The sequence below is a fragment of the Tenrec ecaudatus genome, chromosome 6 (genome assembly GCF_050624435.1).
Source record: "Tenrec ecaudatus isolate mTenEca1 chromosome 6, mTenEca1.hap1, whole genome shotgun sequence".
NCBI classification, from domain to species: Eukaryota; Metazoa; Chordata; class Mammalia; order Afrosoricida; family Tenrecidae; genus Tenrec; species Tenrec ecaudatus.
The window spans coordinates 10,463,625-10,483,576 of record NC_134535.1 but is presented as its reverse complement, the minus strand read 5'-3'; the positions used below and the strand labels follow the sequence as shown (position 1 = coordinate 10,483,576).

Sequence of the window (19,952 nt, the reverse complement as noted above, 5' to 3'; positions counted from 1 at the left end):
TAACCTAAGGACTACTTTTATATTAAAAACGATGCAAACATTAGGGATTAAGTAAGCATGCAAGTAAGCAAGTCTCTGCCATTAGGAAACTTGTCCTGTGCTGTGCCTTGTCAGAGTACTCCCTGAGAATAAATCAGGGTAGTATTTTTCAGGGACTGTTCTATGTGAGATACGAAGCAAAAAAATTTGTATATTTATACATTTACATATATACATATCTATAGTTATACCTTTATATAATTTTTACTTTCTTGTTCTTTTCTGTTTCCTTTTTCTTTCCTTTGTCTGTTTGTATGTTTACATATATACATATCTGTATTTATACCTATATACATAATTTTTATTTTCTTGTTCTTTCCTGTTTTTTTCTTCTTTCCTCCTGCCCTACTATCAAATTAACCCATCTTTCACCTCTCAGTAATTCCTCTCGGATACATTTCAATTGATCAGAAACGTGGTGTATTTGTATGTGTGTGTGGGTGTGTGTGTTAATACAGTAAGGAAGCAGATGAACTTTCCTTAAGTTTAAGTGGGCCTCCACTTAAATCTTATCTCAGTACAAGAACAGTTTGTTCTAATAATGTGGCAGTGATGTACGATAACTTCTTGACATGATCGCTGAAAACAAAATGGGTTTATAAGCAAATGTGGTGAAGAAAGTTGATGGTTTTTAAAGATATAGCATCTGGGGTCTAAAGACTTGAAGTTAAGCAAGCTGCCTTCTAGCGGAGAAGCAACAAAGCCCATATGTAAGACAGGAAGAGGTATCAGAAGTTCAAAAACTATCAAATTGACTTGGAAAGTAGACAAAGTAGAGACCCAAAACCCACCTGCACTATACTGGACAATCTCTCACAGAAGGGCCACACAAAAGGATGATATATCCAGGGTGCAGCATAGCACTGATGAAATACAAAATTACCCTCTAGTTCTTTAATATTTCCTCCCCTTACTATTATGGTTTTAGTTTACCTCATTAATCTTGTTAGACCTGCATGTTTTCATTTGTATAATTAAGATCGTTTGATGCATGAAATCCAAGATAGATAAACCCTTCAGAAATAGTAACGGGAGTAATGATACACATACACACAAATTTACTTATTATATATGTAATTATAAGGTTTCCTGGGGGATGGTAAGGCAGGGAAGAAAGGGGATAAAGGGGAGCTGATTTCAACGAGCTCAAGAAGAAAGAATGTTTTGAAAATGATGGTGGCAGCAATTGTACAACTATGCTTGATCTTATTGAATTATGGATTGTTATAATATCTGTAAGAGATCACAATAAAATGATTTTTAAAAAGCTTTGGCTTTAACCACTGTCTTATGCTATTGATCCCCACATTTATATCCATCGGCTATTTTTATTTCTCCAATGACCTTCCATTTTTTCCACAGTTTTGTACCTTTTAAAATAAACATCATGCAAATATTTTATTCCTGGGTATATTTGAATGTATATATTTTAACATTTTGTTAGGGTATTTGTATATTTTTATGTAGACATTTTAATTGGTATTAAAAAAAACATTTTTCTGACAGTTTGATGCTGGGGTATAGAAATGCAAAACCTTTTCAAAACCCCTGAGCCTTTTCTACATTTCTGCCCTTGACTTGGGATGGTCACCACCTCTTTCGTTTCCCTTGTTCTTAATAGTACTTGAGAATTCTATTCAGGAAGCACCGGCTTTGAGAAGCCTTCCTCACTCACACACAATGTCAAGTGCCCCTCTTCTGGTTTATCTGTTGCTCTTTATCTTCATGCATTGTAATTGCAATTCTCTACTCAGAAACATGAATGAGACTTGGAAAACTAAATTTAGACATTGCTACATTTTCTCCCAAGTCCTTCAGTTCCTTTTCTCTTAGCCTTATGATGAAATTATAGCTCTTATGATGTGGCCCCTGAGCTAGTCTCTACCATCATTTCCTACCACTCTCCTCAGCTCATGACACTCGGGTTCGGCCACACTGGCTGCCATTCTTGCTGTTGCTTGAACACATCAAGCATGGGTCTGTCGTTTTTGCTATGCTTTCATAAAGGTTTCTTTATCAAGGTCATTTACTCAAAAGGCCTTCCCTGTGTGTTTACCTAAAACTGCACCTCCTGTTACTTTCTATCCTCACGACCAACTTTGTCTTTATTCAAAACACGTGTGTGTGCTTGTGTGTATATGTAAGTTCGTGGAAAAATGGAATTGAAGGGTAATGGAATTTTCCTGTTAGCTCTTTGAAGCCCCCTCTGATAATAAGTTTCCTCGGAGCAGGAACTTAATTTTGTTCACTGGCACAGTCCCAACTCCTAGAACATTGCCGGATTCATAGCAAAATCAAACCCAAAACCCCACTCCCATTAATTCAGTCCAACCTCAGAACAACCTTAGATAGGGCTTCCGAGGCTGTATATTTTTTATGGGAATAGACAGCCTCATCTTTCTGTTGAAGAATGACTCGTGGTTTGAACTACAGACCTTGCAGTTAGCAGCCCAGCACTTACCTGACAGTGCCACCAGGCCTTCTCGTTCATAGTTGGCACCTAGTAAATATTTGTTGAATGGTCTGGTGAAGTTTACTTGTTTATCCCACTAGAGGAAGAATTCTTTGTATCCCATGTTTGACAATTAGTGCCCACTCAAATCTGTTTTTTTTTGTGCTTGTTTCCCTGATTATAATTGCTACTCACCCTCTGTCCACCCCAAGATGGACAGACTTCTGTCTATTCATATGCTAAGAGGAAAGGGTTAATCAGAAGGAAAGTCTAAAAAGGGAGTTGGAACAAGGTTCTTGTGGGGATATGAGGGAATGGGACCCAAAGGTACTGATTGACCTTGCATTGGACAAGAGTAGTACGGACAAGCTTTCTTCTCTGTCCGAGGAGGAATTACACACAGGGAGGTAAGGGAGCTAACAATAAACTCCTGATATCAGGACAAGAAGTGAAGAAAGTTGATCCTGGTAGCCACCATCTGCCCTTTTCTGTGAAATAGAAGGTAGCTATTGCTGTTGGACTTTCTTCTTAGCATATAATTTAACTGAAGGTTTTCTTATTTTGCTTGGGGAGGGAAGGTGTGTGTGTTAGAAACCAACCTCTGTTCATGAGCAGGTTGCTAACCTTTCCTTGGTATCCAGACTCCTGAAAGAGTAGTTTACAATCACTGTTTCTGCTTTCTCGGAACCCAGAGACTACTGCATTCTGGCTTCTACTCCTAATCTCCCTTAAGTACTTCCCATAGCCAAAATCATTAATATCATTTGTTCAGGTCAAATAGGAACTCTTTATCCTCCTGATCTGCAACATTCAACCTTATTAGCCACTCCCATAGGCCGGAAACTTCTCCACTGAGTTTCCTGACTTAACTTTTTAACTGTCTTCCCAGTCACTCCCTTTCCAACTCAGCCTTTGTGCTGTTTTTTCTTTCTCTACCCATCTCCCAAAGTTTGTTACTTCTTGCAGCTCAGCCTTTTCTTTTTTCTCTGTAACTTTGTCTTGAGTGATTTCCCCAGAGTTTTGGCATTAAACCACCACCAAATGCTATTGACTCCTATACTAGTACCTCCAGGTCATATCTCTCTCCTGAATCGTGCTCTTGTGGTGAACCCCTCCATTGGCTGTTCCACAGATGATGAACGCCTAACTCATCTTATTCCTTTCAGACTTGCAGTCTAGTGTTTTCCGTGGTAGGAAATTTTACCATCTTTCACCCAGTTCAAATCAAAGATAGATGTTTTGTTTTATTCTTAAAGAAGTTGATGTCAGTCACACTTGGCTGGGGGCAGTAGGTTTTTGGATAAATGTAATTAGATACAAGTATTAGGAGGAAATTTTTTTAATCTTTATATTTCCACATTTAAGGATAGCTAGTGGCAGCATTTAATATATTTTCTATCAGTTTTTTGTTTGTCTCTATACTTGTTTCCTTTTATATACATACACAAGGGGGTACCCCCCCCAAAACAAAATCTTTTTTCCAAAGCTAGGTATTTACTTTTTTTATATAAAACAACCTCATCACCTTCAAGGTACTCTATTACTCTTAATGCATTTGTCAAATTTGCAATTCCATTCTTAGAAACATTTTCAAACTCATTCTGTTTGGATGACTCCCTTGTTTTTGTATTTACCTCTTCTATATCGACAAATCACTGTCCTTTCATGTCTCTCTCCATTTTCAGAAGAAAAAAGAAGTCTCAGGGAGTAAGGTCTGGTGAATAACGTATGTGGGACAAGAGAGGCATGCTGTTTTTTGCCCAAAATCGGCGCACTGAGATGTGCATTGTGGTGGTGGCAAAATCAGTCCCTGTCTGCCACAAATCAAGCTTTTTTGGGTACATTGTTATGCAATCTTTGAAGAACCTTTAAATCAGTGGTTCTCAACCTTGCTAATGCTGTTGCCCTTTAACATAGTTCCTCATGATGTGGTGACCCCAACCATAAATTTATTTTTGTTGCTACTTCATAACTGTAATTTTGCTACTGTTATGAATCAGGTGGCCCCTGCGGAAGGGTTGTTCTACCCCCAGGTTGAGAACCGCTGCTCTAAATAGAAAGCTTGATTAGCAGTATGACCTGCTGGAACGAACTGAGCAGGAAACAAAATTTCACAGGCGCATTCAGTTCTCTTAAATTGTACATCACAAAAAACAAGGTTTGAGCTAAACTGCCTTTATGAAAAAGTTCACTGTGACCAGAGAGAACCTTCCCAAGTGACGTCAGTGGGTAACTAACTCAGAGTGAGTTGCTCATTTCTGCCTTGAATAAAACATTGAGAAAGCTCTGCTGAGCTCAGTTACTCCCTCAGATAATGCATAAAACAGTCAGGGTGGCAGAGCCGGTTGTACGTTGGGTTGGTAACGACAAGATCATTCATTTAGAACTACCAAGTGCTCTGTGAGAGAAAGATGAGGGTTCTGCTCGTTGTAAAACCTATTGGGACAGTTCTTGGAAATCTGTTGGGCAGTGCTAACCTCTGATAGGGTTGCTATGAATTGGAATTGACTTGATGACAGAAAATTTGATTTATAATACATAAATTATTTTCCACTCCTTTGCATAAATTATTTTTATGTAAAAATTTGAGATTTTTAAAATAAATTATTTTGTTGGATGAGATGTTTCTATACCATTACATAGTCTTAGAAAAGATTTCTCTTAATATATACACAGGGGCTTTAAAAAGTTTGTGGGAACTAAAAATAATGGAAAATTTCTGTGAACTTTTAAAAGCCTCCTCATACAGCATTTAACCAGTCTGTTCCTTTGAGATCTTTACATTATTTTCATTTTTTTCAGCTGTAAATAGTACTGCAGTAAACATAAGTATATGTATATTTTGGTACAAATAACTATAAGACAAACTCCCGGAAGTAAAATTAATACAAAAAGACATAGACATAGGGGAAGTGGGAAGGGAGAGGAAAAAATGAGTTGATACCAAGGGCTAAAGTAGAAAGCAAATGTTTTGAGAATGATGATGGCAACAAATGCACAAACGTGCTTGACACAATGGATGTGTGTATGGATTGTGATAAGAGTTGTATGAGCCCCCAATAAAATGATTTTTTTTAAAAAAGACTTGGACACTTACAATGTTTATAAAGAGCAATTTTCTCTTTCAACAAGTAAATGATTGAGAATGACATTTTAATTTAAAATTTTAAAATTATTTAAAAATTTTATAGCATTCTGTTTTGAGAAATGGGAGTCTGGTGGTATAGTCATTTATGCATTGGGCTACTTACCCCAAGGTCACCAGTTATAACATACCAGCTGCTTCATGGGGAAAAGACCAAGTTGTTTGTGCCCATGAAGATTTAAAACCCTAGCAATCTTAGGGAGCATGTTCACTCTGCCTTGGAAGTTTGCTATGAGTCAGACTTGACATATAGCAGTGGGTTTGGAATTTTTTGCTTTCTTATATTTTGGGAATCAGTTTTGATCTCCTTGCTGCGCCGTCTTTTGCTCCTCCAAATTGGTCACCATATTTTGTAGATTCTGCCACGTTTCTATTTAATGCACTGTTGTTTTGCTTGCCACCTCTGCTGCTGCCACTTAATTCAAAATAGAATCTTGTTTGGTTTACTGCAACAGCCTCCTAACTGTTTGCTTCTGGCCACCATGATAATCTTCTTATGCCATACTTGAGATTATTCCTCTCCTATGTGAAACTACTCATTAGTGCTCCATTTTGTCTGGGTGATAAACCAGGTCCTTCATGTCTGTGCTTCCTGCTCCTCTCTGCATCCCATCCTCATCTTTTCCCATCACATGAAATCATTTGGAATTTCCCATAAGAAGTTTCACATCTCAGTTCCTCTTTATGAGCTGTATTTTCTTTCGAAAAGACGGTTCACCTCCCCTCTGGCCAGCCTTTCTATCTGTCCTAGAATCAGGGGAAGATCCAGCTTCCTTCCAACACAAATAACCAAACTCATTGCCATCAGGTCGATTTCAACTCATAGTGACATAGGACAAGGTAGAACTCCTTTGGTGTGTTTCCGAGACTGCACGTCTTTATAGGAGTGGATAAGATCTTTGTTCCGTGTAGCAGCTGGTTTAGAACTACTAACCCAGCAGTTAGCCGCCCAGTGTGTAATCCACTATGCAATCAGGGCTTCCTTGCTTCTTTCCTTCTGGACTCCCTTAAATGCCTAGCTCAGGTTAAGTGCATGCTCTTTCAGTGTGTTTCCAAAAGTACCCTGTGCGTTTATGTACTGTGGCTCTTGAGTGCCCAGTGAGACTTTAGTGTGTGAATGTGAACCTAGGGTCTGGTAAATGGTGACTCTGATTCCTTGGTGGTCATTGGTGAGGTTCAGCATTTTGAATTCATTCAGGTGCTGCCAGTGTTATTGATCTGAGGACCACACTGTGAGTAGTTGTAGAATATAGTAGGGGGTTGAAAGTGTTTGTTGAATGAACAAATAATAGAATTAGAACTATTAAGTAATAAAAACATTGAGTCCTCAGGTTTTAGCATTTGGGAAAAAAGGTCATTGTTGTCTCTGTAACAGGACAGAAAGAAAACTCGGCCCATCCCTTTATAAATGAATTGCTTTAGAAAGTATTTTACTTAATCAATGATAGGCCATCTAGACCACTAGTTTTAACTATTTTTTAAGTTGAACTCTAAATTTGAAGATTATTTATGAGTCCAATGTACGAAAGTGCCTCTCTGATTAGATGAAGCTGGAATAGGGGAGTCAGAGACCCAGAGACCCACTTACTTGGTATCCTTTCTGCCCCTTAGGTGTTTCTCAAGGGAGCACAGGTTGAAAATTTCTGATCTTTCCTTTAGATTGAACCAGGTGTGATATGAGTAAACTCCCTTAGTTGTTACAGTGGCTCTGGAACTCCCAGAAAACCAATTTAATTAAATGTAATAATGTTGCTTATTAAGAGAATGTTGACCCTTGTACTCAACAGGCCAACATAATAGTATATTGAACATAATTATTTTAACATAATAGTATATTGAACATCATTGTCTTTTTTTGCAGGAGAAAAGGAACCTGAGAAAACGCGTTGTGTCTAGCATGAGAAAGAAAAAGCAATCATGAAATACCAGTATTAGATCAGTGCTAATGGGGAGAGGGGTTTAATAAAGAAGCTATCTTCAAGAAAACTAATTTAGATGGTGGGATGTATGCCAGTGACCAGAAAAAAACACCCAGTGCTCAGCAAACATCAAAGAAACTGTTAGAATTAGATTCTATCACTTTCTTCTGTACAGCGAGAGAAAGATGAGGCTTTGTGGATGGGAGAGTTGTGTATTCAGAGATACTGAATGAGAAATTCTTTCTTCAGATCTGTATCATGTAGAAACACCTTATGTAGATACCCATTCACTTAGGAAAGATCCTTCTGATAGAGTGGGCAAAGTTTTTATATCTGTTTCCTAAATAGGAAATTAGAGCCTAAAGAGGAGGGAAGTGCCTTTGGTTAACTCTCGCTTTAGGAAAAATAGATATTTGTTCTAACTAGAAAAGAAATTGGTGAAGAAATTTCAAGGTGTTTTTAAAAATATTACTCCTATGCCCTCTTCTGAAGGAACCCTGGTGGCGTAATGGTTCTGCATTGGGCTGCTAACTACAAGGTCAGCTGTTCAAAATCACCAGTTCTCCACAGGAGAAATATGGAGCTTTTTATCCCTGTAAAGAGTTACAGCCCCCTTTCGGAAACTCACAAGGGGCAGTTCCACCCTGTCCCATAAGGTCATTGTGAGTCTGCATTCACGCAAGATAGAGTCCTTGTGTACCCTGAGCACTTAGATCTGGAAGATAAAATTGATCTGCCTTTGGATCCTGACCTACCTGGGCTTTGACAAGTCTGATGATCCAATTCCCTAATAGATGATCTAATTTCTCTAATGGTTCAATACCTATCCCCATTGGCTATAGCTCCAAGGAGTTCTGGTATACACTAAATGAGTGTATCATAATGGAAAACTAAGTTTCATTCTCACCACCTCCTCTTTTAATGGAATAGTACTTTTTGTCTGTCATTTTCTTATATATCTACCTCCTTTGCCTACTAATCTGATACGTACTCTCTTCAGTGTTAGCGAATTTCACAACTGATGTAAAACTGATTAAGGCCTATTTTCAGGCACTCCATGACTGGGAGCTAAAATGCCACTCCTGTTTTTCATTGCAAATATAGTGTACCTCAATTATCTCATATGCTTTTGTGGACAAGGCTGGGAATTTTGCCATGATTCATGTATCGTGGCTTTTGTGGGGAAATGCATTCCAAATTAAAATGATCAAATGGCAGATAAGCTTTTGTAATACAATCTGTTTATTAGTAGGGGATGTGCCTGTATCCGGAAAGGTATCTCTTGATTTTAGGGATATAGATTTAAAACACAATGAATAGTAATTACAGAGACTGTATTATTCAGAGATGGTCCAGACTACAGTCAGATAAGTTAGATTCATAAACTATTGAAGGGATTGATGGCCTTAGGGGTTCTTTTCTTGAACTTTATTTTGTCCTTGTCTTTACTTTTATTTCATTCTTACAACTTCAACCTTCCTACAGTTCTGTGTGTTACTGTTCATTTTTTTGACACATTGAAATTAAGATTCATTAGTTGTTTATAAAGTGCCTCTGATAAGTGAGGAAGACATTTCAGACCTAAAGTAGAACAAGATATGCCACCACAGTTACTAGTGTTTGCCACCTCCTTCTGTTCCTTTCGCAAGCTCTTCCACAAGAATTAGTCACTAACAGACCTCTTATTTTAAATATTACAAGCTAAATTTGGAGGGTAGTGGCTTGTGGATAAGGGATAATTTGTGGGGGATAAAGATTGAAAACCAGGCAGATTTTTTGAAAATGTTATGATTTCTCTTCTTCTTTGGACCACTTTCCCTGGCATCTCTGATATCTCTTCTCATTTCGTGAATTCTGAGTAACAAATCCTTGCTCAGCTGGTGACTTCATAGGAATTTTGTACTACCTGAATGTTTACATTTTGAAAGTGACCTCACTGTTGAGAAAGCTCTTTGCTTACACTCATGAAGAATTGAATAAATAAAAGCTGAAATGTTACCCCCCACCCTGACTCCACTCCCTACCCACACATAGGCTGCTTATACCTGTGGAAATCTTCGTTTCTAAACTATGGATTTTTCACAATCAACAGAAGACATTTAGAGGACAATAGAACAGACTATTTAAAATTAGGCTGCATGAATGCCCTTTGACTCCTAGCTCTTTCCTCCATCTCCCTTGACTTTCCTTCTGCCCTACTACCATGCTTCATTGCCACCTGGGCTAGAGTATACCTCTTGAGGTCTAGACAAAGACATGTACATGCAAATATATATAGGAGGATGGGGAAATAGATCTATGTGTCTATATTTATAGGTCAAGTATTAAGGTGGCGGAAGGACCTTGTGCCTCTACTCAAACACTCCCTCAATGCATGAATACCTTCTTTTATTAAATTGGAACTCTATGATGCTCACTCTCCCGACACAACGGCTGGAGCCAAAGTGGGTGAACAAGTAAATGTGGTGAAGAAAGCTGATGGTGCCCGGCTATCAAAAGAGATAGTGACTGGGGTCTTAAAGGCTTGAAGATAAACAAGCGGCCATCTAACTCAGAAGCAACAAAGTCCACATGGGAGAACACACCAGCCTGTGTGATCGAGTGGTCCCAAAGGGATCAGGTACCAGGCATCAAAGAACAAAAAATCATATCATTGACTGCACACCTCCATGATAGGATCGCTGAAGACAAATGGGTGCATAAGCAAATGTGGTGAAGAAAGCTGATGGTGCCTGGCTATCAAAAGAGATAGTGTCTGGGGTCTTAAAGGCTTGAAGGTGAACAAGCGGCCATCTAGCTCAGAAGCAAATAAGCCCACATGGAAGAAGCACACCGGCCAGTGCGATCACGAGGTGCCCAAGGGACCAGGTATAAGGCATCATGCAAAAAAAAAAAAAGATATGTGTGTGTATGTATGTGTATATATGTGTATATGTATATATGTATGTATATATATGTATATATATCATATTAAATGAAGGGGGAAGTGCGGAGTGGAGACCCAAGGCCCAAGTGTCGACCAATGGAGATCCCCTCATAGAGGGGTTTAGGAGAGGAGATGGGTTAATTAGGGTGTGAGGTAGTATCGATGAAGAACACAGCTTTCCCCCGGATCCTGGATGCTTCCTCCCCCCAACTACCATGATCCGAATTCTACCTTGCAGGGCTGGATAGGACAGAGGCTGTACACTGGTACATATGAGGGTTGGAGGTACAGGGAATCCAGGGTGGATGATACCTTCAGGACCAAGGGTGTGAGGGACGATTCTGGGAGAGTGGAGGGTGAGTGGGTTGGAAAGGGGGAACTGATTACAAGGATCCACATGTGACCTCTTCCCTGGGAGAGGGACAGCAGAGAAGGGGGGAAGGGAGACTCCGGATAGGGCAAGATATGACAAAACAACGATGTATAAATTACCAAGGGCATATGAGGGAGGGGGGAATGGGGAGGGAGGGGGGAAAAAAAGAGGACCTGATGCAAGGGGCTTAAGTGGAGAGCAAATGCCTTGAGAATGATTGGGGCAGGGAATGTATGGATGTGCTTTATACAATTGATGTATGTATATGTATGGATTGTGGTAAGAGTTGTATGAGTCCCTAATAAAATGTAAAAAAAAGAAAAGAGGAGAAAAAAATGATTAGGGCAAAGACTGTACAGATGTGCTTTATACAATTGATGTATGTATATGTATGAACTGTGAAAAGAATTGTATGAGCCCCAATAAATTGTTAAAAAAAAATTAGGCTGCAAAGTTGAGGTTTACACTAATCCAAAAACCAGACGTGCTACCATAGAATCAATTCTGTGACCTTAGAGGACAGAGAACTGCCTCTGAATTTCTGAGACTGTTACACTCTGTGGTAGTAGAGAGACTCATCTTTCTCCTGCAGAGCAGCTATTAATTTTGAACTACTGACTGTGTAGTTAGCAGCCCAACTCGTTACCACTGTGCCACCAGGGCTCCATTAATCCCTTGAAATTAGATTGATGGTAAGTATTTTCCCATTCAAGTCCTTCCCTTTTCTTTTACAGGAAATAATAACATATCTACAGAAGGGTACATAAGTCATGTGATAGCTTACAGAATATCCATAATGCAAAGCGCTCTGTCACTCCTACCCAGCTCAAGAATAGCTCATTAGCAGCCCCAAGGAAGTCTCCCCTGTACTCTTCTCCAATCACAACTCCATCTCTCCTCCTTAGAACTAGTCACTATTCTGACGTTCCAAAAGTTCTGACATGCTATAGATTTATTCCTAATCAATATAGATGACTAAACAGTTCTGTATTCCTTTTTTATTCCTTGGCCCAAGAGTATTTAGTATTCATTTGTGTATGTAACTGTAGTTCATCCATTTTAATCGCTGAATAATGGATGCTTCTATGGATAATGATGTTTGAAAATTCAATTGTACTTACTGATAGACATGTGAGTTGGTTACAGGTTTGGGTTACTTAGTGTTGCTAGGAATCTATTTCATTTATCCTGGTCCATGCATATAGAAGTACAAGGAGCCTTCAAAGACTGTAAAAAAATTCCATTATCAGGTGGGGAGAGAAAAGAGGAACTGATCACAATGATTGATGTATAACCCCCCCCCAAGGTGACAAACAACAGAAACATGAGTGAAGGGAGACAGTAGATGCTGCAAGATATGAAACTAATAATAATTTATAATTTATCAAGGATTCATGAGGGTACGGGAAGGAGGGAAAAAATGAATGCTGTTACCAAGGGCTGAAGTAGAAAGAAAATGGTTTGTAAAGAAAAATTCCATTATCTTTATAATTCCCTTTTTTCCCACAAAATTTTTAAAGCCCCTTATATCCCTTGGCATGAAAATGCTGGGTCATAGGATATTATATTTGAACTTCTGTTTTGCAAAGTGGTTGTACCAATTTATATTCTATCCAGTAGTGTATGAAAGTTCTCACTGCTTGTCATAACCTTGCTTTTCACTCTCACTGCCATTAAGTCGTTTTCATCTCATTGTGGCCCTGTAGATCAGAGTAGAACTGTTTCTATGGATTTCCACGTCTATAACTCTTTTTAAAAAATATTTTATTGGGAGCTCTTACATATATCATAACATTCCATCAATCACATAAAACAGTATTGTACAATTACTACCACAGTCGTTTTCAAGACATTTTCTTTCCTTTTTTTACATAGATGGCATATAATATTTTAAAAATACCATTAAACAATGCGTTATTTAAGGTTACGTATAATATGGGGATTTTTTTAGAGTGTAGAAAAAAATGAATTAAAATATAATGGCATCTTCCCACTTTCCCCCACTTCTTTTTTTTTAAATCATTTTATTAGGGACTCATACACCACCCATCTTGATCCATACATACATCAATGGTGTAAAGCACATTTGTACATTCGTTGCTCTCATCATTCTCAAAATTTTTGTTCTCCACGCAAGCCCCTGGAATCAGGTCCTCATTTTTTCCCCTCCCTCCTCACTCACCCCTCCCTCATGAACCCCTGATAATTTATAAATTATTATTTTGTCATATCTTGCTCTGTCCCATGTCTCCCTTCCCCCACTTTTCTCTTTTATGTCGCCCAGGGAGGAGGTCAAATGCAGGTCCTTGAAATAGGTTCCCCCTTTCCAACCCACCCTCCCTATTCCCTCCCAGTATCGCCACTCACTCCACTGGTCCTGAGGGAATCATCTGCCCTGGTTTCCTTGTGTTTCCAGTTCTCATCTGTACCAGTGTACCTCCTCTGGTCTAGTCAGGCTGGCAAGGTAGGATTCGGATCATGACAGTGGAGGGGTGGGTGGGAGGAGGAAGCATTTAAGAGTGGAAGGTCTCAACTCTCTCCTGAAGAGCAACTGGTAGTTTTGAACTGCTGACTATGAGATTAGCAGTCCAGTGCGTAACCACTACACCATCAGGCTCCCCATATCCTTCCTAGTGCATAAAATTAAGACTAATGGCTCCTCCTCTGCTAGTTATATAAAAATGCCATATCACACCCTTGATTTTTATTTAATTGTTTCAAGAAGGTCATATATTTTCTTATATTTATTGACTGCTTAAATTTACTCTTTAGTGAAGTGTGTAATTTTTTGTCTATTTTTCTATAGTATTGTCATTTTTTCTTGTTGAATAATAGAAATCCTTTATATATTCTGAATGCTAGTTTGTTGTTGCTCATATATCTTCTCCCAGTCTGTGATTTGTTTTTATTCATTCTCTTTATGTACTCTTTTAATGAAAATCCCTAAATGTGATGTAGTTGATTTATGAGTCTTTTTATAGTTAGTGTATTATATAGTTGGTACATATGGGATTATTATTTTTCTTTATGTAGGGGTTAAGATAGGATTCCTTTTCACCTTTTTAGAAGTGAATTCTTACTTGCTGAAAATGCTCTTCTTTCTCCACTGGGCAACAAAGCTAACTCTTTCATATGTCAAAGGCTTACTAAGGCTGAGTGTGTGTCTGAGCTTGCTATTTCTTCCTTGTTTTGTTGGCCTGTCCCTGCACCATCACAGCCTTAATGACCACTGTACATGGGAGGTGGGAAGCGACCCTGTTAGTTTTCAAGAGTGCCTTTCTTGCCTATTCGTGGTCTTTTGGTCTCCCAATGGAATTCTATTATTTTCTTTTAAAAAAAAATTTATTTTATTGGGGGCACTTACAGCTCTTATCACAATTCATACCTATATCCATTGTGTCAAACATATCTATCTGTACATTTGTTGTCATCATCTTTTCCAAAGGAAGGACGGAAAATGTTAGGTAAAGGGACGTAAGCAAGAGACTTACTGTTCTTTCTTGGAGAATCTCCTCTCTGTGTAAGCTGTAAAAAGTTCCCATTTGTTTTTCTCATGCACAGCCTTTGAGAGAACAGGCAGATACTGTAATTTTTTTCCTGTAAGGGTACACAGTGTATCCTTTCATGCTTTAGTGCTGCACAGGAGTTACGAATTGATTGCTAGAAAAAGTAAAACATTTGAGTGGGCAGCTTCTGATCTAAATTATACTGTTTTCTTGAGAAAAGGAGAGTTATTTAAGTTCCTCAGGAAGCCTGGTTGTCAAGGATTTTTTAGATTAGAAACCCCAGCCAGTGTGGAAATGCCTAAATCTTAAATATCTAAATTTACTGATTCTCCTTACATATGACTTAGAGAATGTCATAACCCATGAGGAGCCCTGGTGGCATAGTAGGTTGCACGTTAGCTGCTAAATGTAAAGTCAGCAGTTTGAAACCACCAGCTGCTTCAAAGAAGAAAGATAAGACTTTTACTCCTATAAAGAGTTACAGTCTCGAAAACCCAGAGGGTCAGTTCTATCCTGTTCTGTAGTATCACTGAGTCAGAATCGACTCGATGGCAGTGGGTGAGTGAGTGGTTCTTCATTCCAAGTTTGCTGCTGCTGTTAGGTGCCAGTCAGATCGGTTCCAGTTCAGAGTAACACTAGCCTCTGTTAGCCTCACAATCATAACTTTGTGCTTTGAACTCATTGTCGTAGCCACCGTGTCAACCCATTTTGTTGACGATCTTCCCTTTTTTTTGCTGATCTACTGTACCAAGCATGAGGTCTTTCTCCAGGGACTTTTTCCTCCTGATAACATATCCGAAATATGTAAGATCTTCTCACCATCCTCAGTTCTAAAGAATATTCTGATTGTACTTCTGCCAAGACATATTTGTACTGTCTTCTGGATCTATTAAATATTCTTTGTAAATATTAAGTATCCATCTATGATCTATTAAATATTCTTTACCAACACCATATTTCAAAGGGAACCATTTTTCTTTGGTCTTCTTTATTCAGTGAATGCATGTTAGTTATTTGAAATGCAATGGTTTGAGTCAGGCTCACCTTAGTCCTCAAAATGATTTGCTTTTACAGTAAGAGGTCTTATTCAATATCAGGCACGTTGATGGGGTAATGGATTAATAAGAGTTGAACTGCTAACCACATACAAGGTGAACAGTTCAAAACCACTAGCCATTCTGTTGAAGAAAAATGAAGATGTTTACTCCTGTAAAGATGTACAGGCTCAGAAACCCACAGTAGTATTTCTACTGTGTCCTGTAGGATCACTGTAAGTCAGAGTTTACTTAATGGAATTAAATTTTGTGCATAGATTTGCCCAAATCAGAGCATCATTTGATTTCTTAACTGCTGATTCTGTGAACATTGATTGTGAATTCTAATAAAATGAAATCCTTGACAACTTCAATGTTTTCTCAGTTTGTGATGATGCTTATTTGTCTAATTGTGAGGATTTTTCTTTTTCGTTGTGTTTAAGACGTTATCCAGTCTGAAGGCTGTAGTATTTGATATTTATCAGAAAGTGCCTGAAGTCCTCTTTACTATCAACAGGCAAGGTTATATTATTTGCATACCACAGGTTGTTAATGAGTCTTCCTTTCATCCTGATGCCATGTTCTTCTTCATATAGTACAGTTTGTTGGTTTATTTGCATACAGATTGATTAATTATATACAAAGGATACAGCCCTAGCACACATATTTTAAATCACATAGAATTCTTTTACTCTATTTGAACAATTGCCTTTTAGTCCATGTACATATTCCACATAAACACAATTAAGTTTTCTAGAACTCCTATTCATCAATATTGGATGTATATGAGGTGTCAACTAAGTCTACATGGAAGTACACCAGCCTGTGTGATCCAAGGATTATAAATAGTAAAATCTAAAGCTGAAGAAGGGAATGATACCAGAGCTTAAATTGTGAATCCCCTGTGAACACCTGGTTTGCAGATGACTGTGGATGACAGTGGATGCCCCAAATCCATTTGTGGGGTTCCCATATGGAGTATGTCTCCAGTGAATGCTCTCTGCCTATAACCTGGGGTTATGAACAGCCTTGCTATCAGACAGAGAGCTTGTAAAGCTGATTATATGGAAGATGTAATTAGGTTAAAAATAATACCTTATCATTTGATCTTTTTGACTCATTCTGGAAGTTTAATATTTTTTGTTTTCCTTTTTATTGAGATTTTTCTATGTTAAGTCTAGTCATTATAGTTGATTTTGTTTATTTGATTTCTGTCTCTGATTTGTATGTTGTTTTTTTTTGTATATGAAATGCAGGATGGTAGATCTATAGAAACAAGAACTAGATTGATAATTGCCTATTGGCATGGCTGGGGAGGTGGGAAGAATGGGGCGCTAACAACAATGAGTATGAGAAGAAAATGTTCTGAAATTGATTGTGAAAATGATTGCACAAATCTTAATATGACTGAAAAATTAAGTTATATGATATGTGAAGTATATGACAATGAAGGTATTTTTAAAATGTTTCCATAGAGTGATATGGTTTCCCCCAGCCTAATGTCTTTACATAGTCAATAAAACACAGATACACATCTTTCTGATAGTCTCTGCTTTCAGCTAACATTCATGTGACAACAGCAATGATAACTCATGGTTCTGTTTCCTTTTCTGAATCTAGCTTGGATTTCTGGCATTTCACTGTTGATGTATTGCTGCAAGCCTTTCTGAATTACCTTAAGCAGTATTATACTCGTATGAGATATTAATAATACTGTTAGTTAATTTCCTCACTCTGTTGCATCACCTTTCTTTGGAATGGATTTCTTTCAGTTGGTTGGCCAGTAAATGCCTTCCATATATCTTGGAATAAATGAGTGAGCATTGCATTAGGTTCAAAATAGCCAATATCAGTCTATTTCAGCTCACTCTATCTTAAAGCATTCCATTTTATAACTTACAATTTTCCTAGCTTAATATTTTGTGCATCCTTAAGTTCTGATTAAAGGATCCCTGATGATGTAGTGGTTGTTTGTTGGGCTACTAACTGCAAAGTCAGCAGTTTGAAACGCCCAGTTGATCCACAAGAAAAGGGTACACCTTGGAAACTCACAGGGAGGCAGTTCTACCCTGTTTTATAGGGTTGCTATGAATTAGCATCAACTCAGTAGCAGTGAGTTTGACTTCTTGATAAGTTCTGATTATTAATGGGTATTTTCAGCTTTTTATTTTCATTTTGAACGAGCAAGTGAAAGGCCTGAACATTTTACTTCATTTATGACATTAAGATCAATTTGACTTTGAGAAGCCAACTCTTTCCCAATTATATTTTGAGTATCTTCCAACCTGAAAGGTTCTGCTGCCACCACTATAAAAGATAGCGTTCTGTTGCTATTTATAAGGTTTTCACTGGCCAGTTTTTCTAGAACTAGATCACCAGGTCCTTCTTCCCATTCTGTCTTAGTGTGGAAGTGCTACTGAAACTTGTTCACCATGGGTAACCCTTCTGGTATTTGAAATACTTGTGACATATTGTCAAACATCACAGCAGTATGCAAACTACCACAGTAAGATAAAATGACAGATAGTAGTGAAATTCTAGTAAATTAGAGATAATCAATTTTAAACTCTCACTTATCAACCATTGTGCTAGGTTCTTGGAGAACAAATGGCTACCAGAAAGAATCCCACAAGCAAAACTCTGTCCATGAATCCCATCTCCCTGAGATGTTAGCATTTTGCATATTTCCCTCCAATCTTTTTCTAAATATATATTTTGAGTACAACTGAGTTAATAGTATAAACCTAGTTTTGTATACTGCTGTTTTCACGTAGCAGTATATGTCTTTGAAATATAAGTAGTCTTTTTTTTCTTTTTTAATCATTTTATTGGAGACTCATAAAACTCTTATCACAATTCATCCATCCATCCATTGTGTCAAGCATATTTGTATGTTTGTTGCCATCATCATTCTCAAAACATTTTCTTTCTACTTGAGCCCTTGGTATCAGCTCCTCATTTTTTCCACCCCTTCCCCAGCCCCTCTCCCTCACAAACTCTTGATAATTTATAAATTATTATTATTTTGTCATGTCTTACACTGTCAAACATCTCTCCCCACCCACTTTTCTGTTGTTCATCCCCCAGGTAGGGGATTATATGTGGATCCTTGTGATTGGTTCCTCCCTTCTACTCCATTTTCCCCTTGCCCTCTTGGTATCGCCACTTTTATTATTGGTCCTGAGGGTTTTATCTCTCCTGGACTCCCAGTTTTTATCTGTACCAGTGTACATCCTCTGGTCTAGTCAGATTTGTAAGGTAGAATTGGGATCATGATCTTTTCATGGGTATATAACATTCCATAGTGTACCATCACTTAAAAAATTATCTTCCCAAAAGGACATTTGAATAATTTCCAGTTAATCATGCCTGCAGACTAACAACTGGTGAACATCTTTTAAAAGTTTTTTCTGCATTTTTTCAGAAATAGAAATATTGTCTTAAATATTAATGTTGAGAAAGTTATTCAGTGGTTACTTAGCACCAATGCTGGGCTAACCGTTGGAGAGAGGGGAATGAGCAAGGAAGAGAAGGCTGGTTATATCTTTATTTAGACAAGATTCAGAGTTAGTAGAAAGCCAGTTCAGAGCTACAAACTTTGGTAAGTGCTTAAAAAACAAATAAACCCAAAGTATTTTAACAGAACAATTGAGATCTTATGGAGAGAGTTCTGATTCAGGTGGGGTTGGTCAAATTAGACCTCTTTGAGGAAGGAATTTAAACTAAGAGCAAAAGCATAAATGGTTGATTATACAAAAGTAAGAGGGAGGGAAGGAGGGAGGGAGGGAGAGAGCGAGAGATTGATTGATTGATTGATTGATTGATTTGCAAGGCAGGAAGGAAGGGGACTGGAAAAGGAAACCTTGACATAAAAGAATGAACAGCCATCAAGCATGTCAATGGGAAGAGTAAAGTGATATGAAACGAGTAAGTAGGTAGGAGCAGATCACCAGGTCCTGTTAAGAATTATAACCAGTCACATCTTCTAAGTTTGTTTAGCTCACTGGACTCTTAATATTTCCCTTTGCCGTACAACCCCCCCCCCCTTTGGGGCAATTTGCTATTTTTAAAAATTGTGGTAAATATGTAATGAAGCAGTGGCCATTTGCACATTTATTTTACATGTACAATTAAGTGATTAATTACATTCATCATGTTATTCAAACACAACCATTATCTGTTTCCAGATTTTTTTCCCTTATCTGAGTTACTTAATCTTCTGTTCACCTCTTACCTGGGACGCCATCAAAGAATGGTTCTTTTAGTGTGAAAACCTTTTCTTATGTTTTGAGAATGACGAGGGCAACGAATGTACAAATGTGCTGGACACAATAGATGTATGTATGGACTGTGATAAGAGTTGTATGAGCCCCCAATGAAATGATTGAAAAAAAAAACCTTTTCTTAATTTTTTTATTAATGTCTCATACAATGTTTGCTCTTCTGTGTTGACTTCATTCATTCATTGTGGTGCTCCCCAGGTTTATCCATGATATGTTTTGCTGATACACTGTTAGTCTTTAATGCTGCATAGTATTCCATTGTGTGTACATACTAC

General features: G+C 38.0%; 1 protein-coding gene across 1 annotated transcript in view; it reads left to right on the top strand.

Moving 5' to 3' along the window:
• MRTFA (myocardin related transcription factor A) overlaps positions 1 to 19,952 on the top strand; it is a 224,268-nt gene that overhangs the window by 64,505 nt on the left and 139,811 nt on the right. The gene's annotated exons all lie outside the window — the stretch shown is intronic.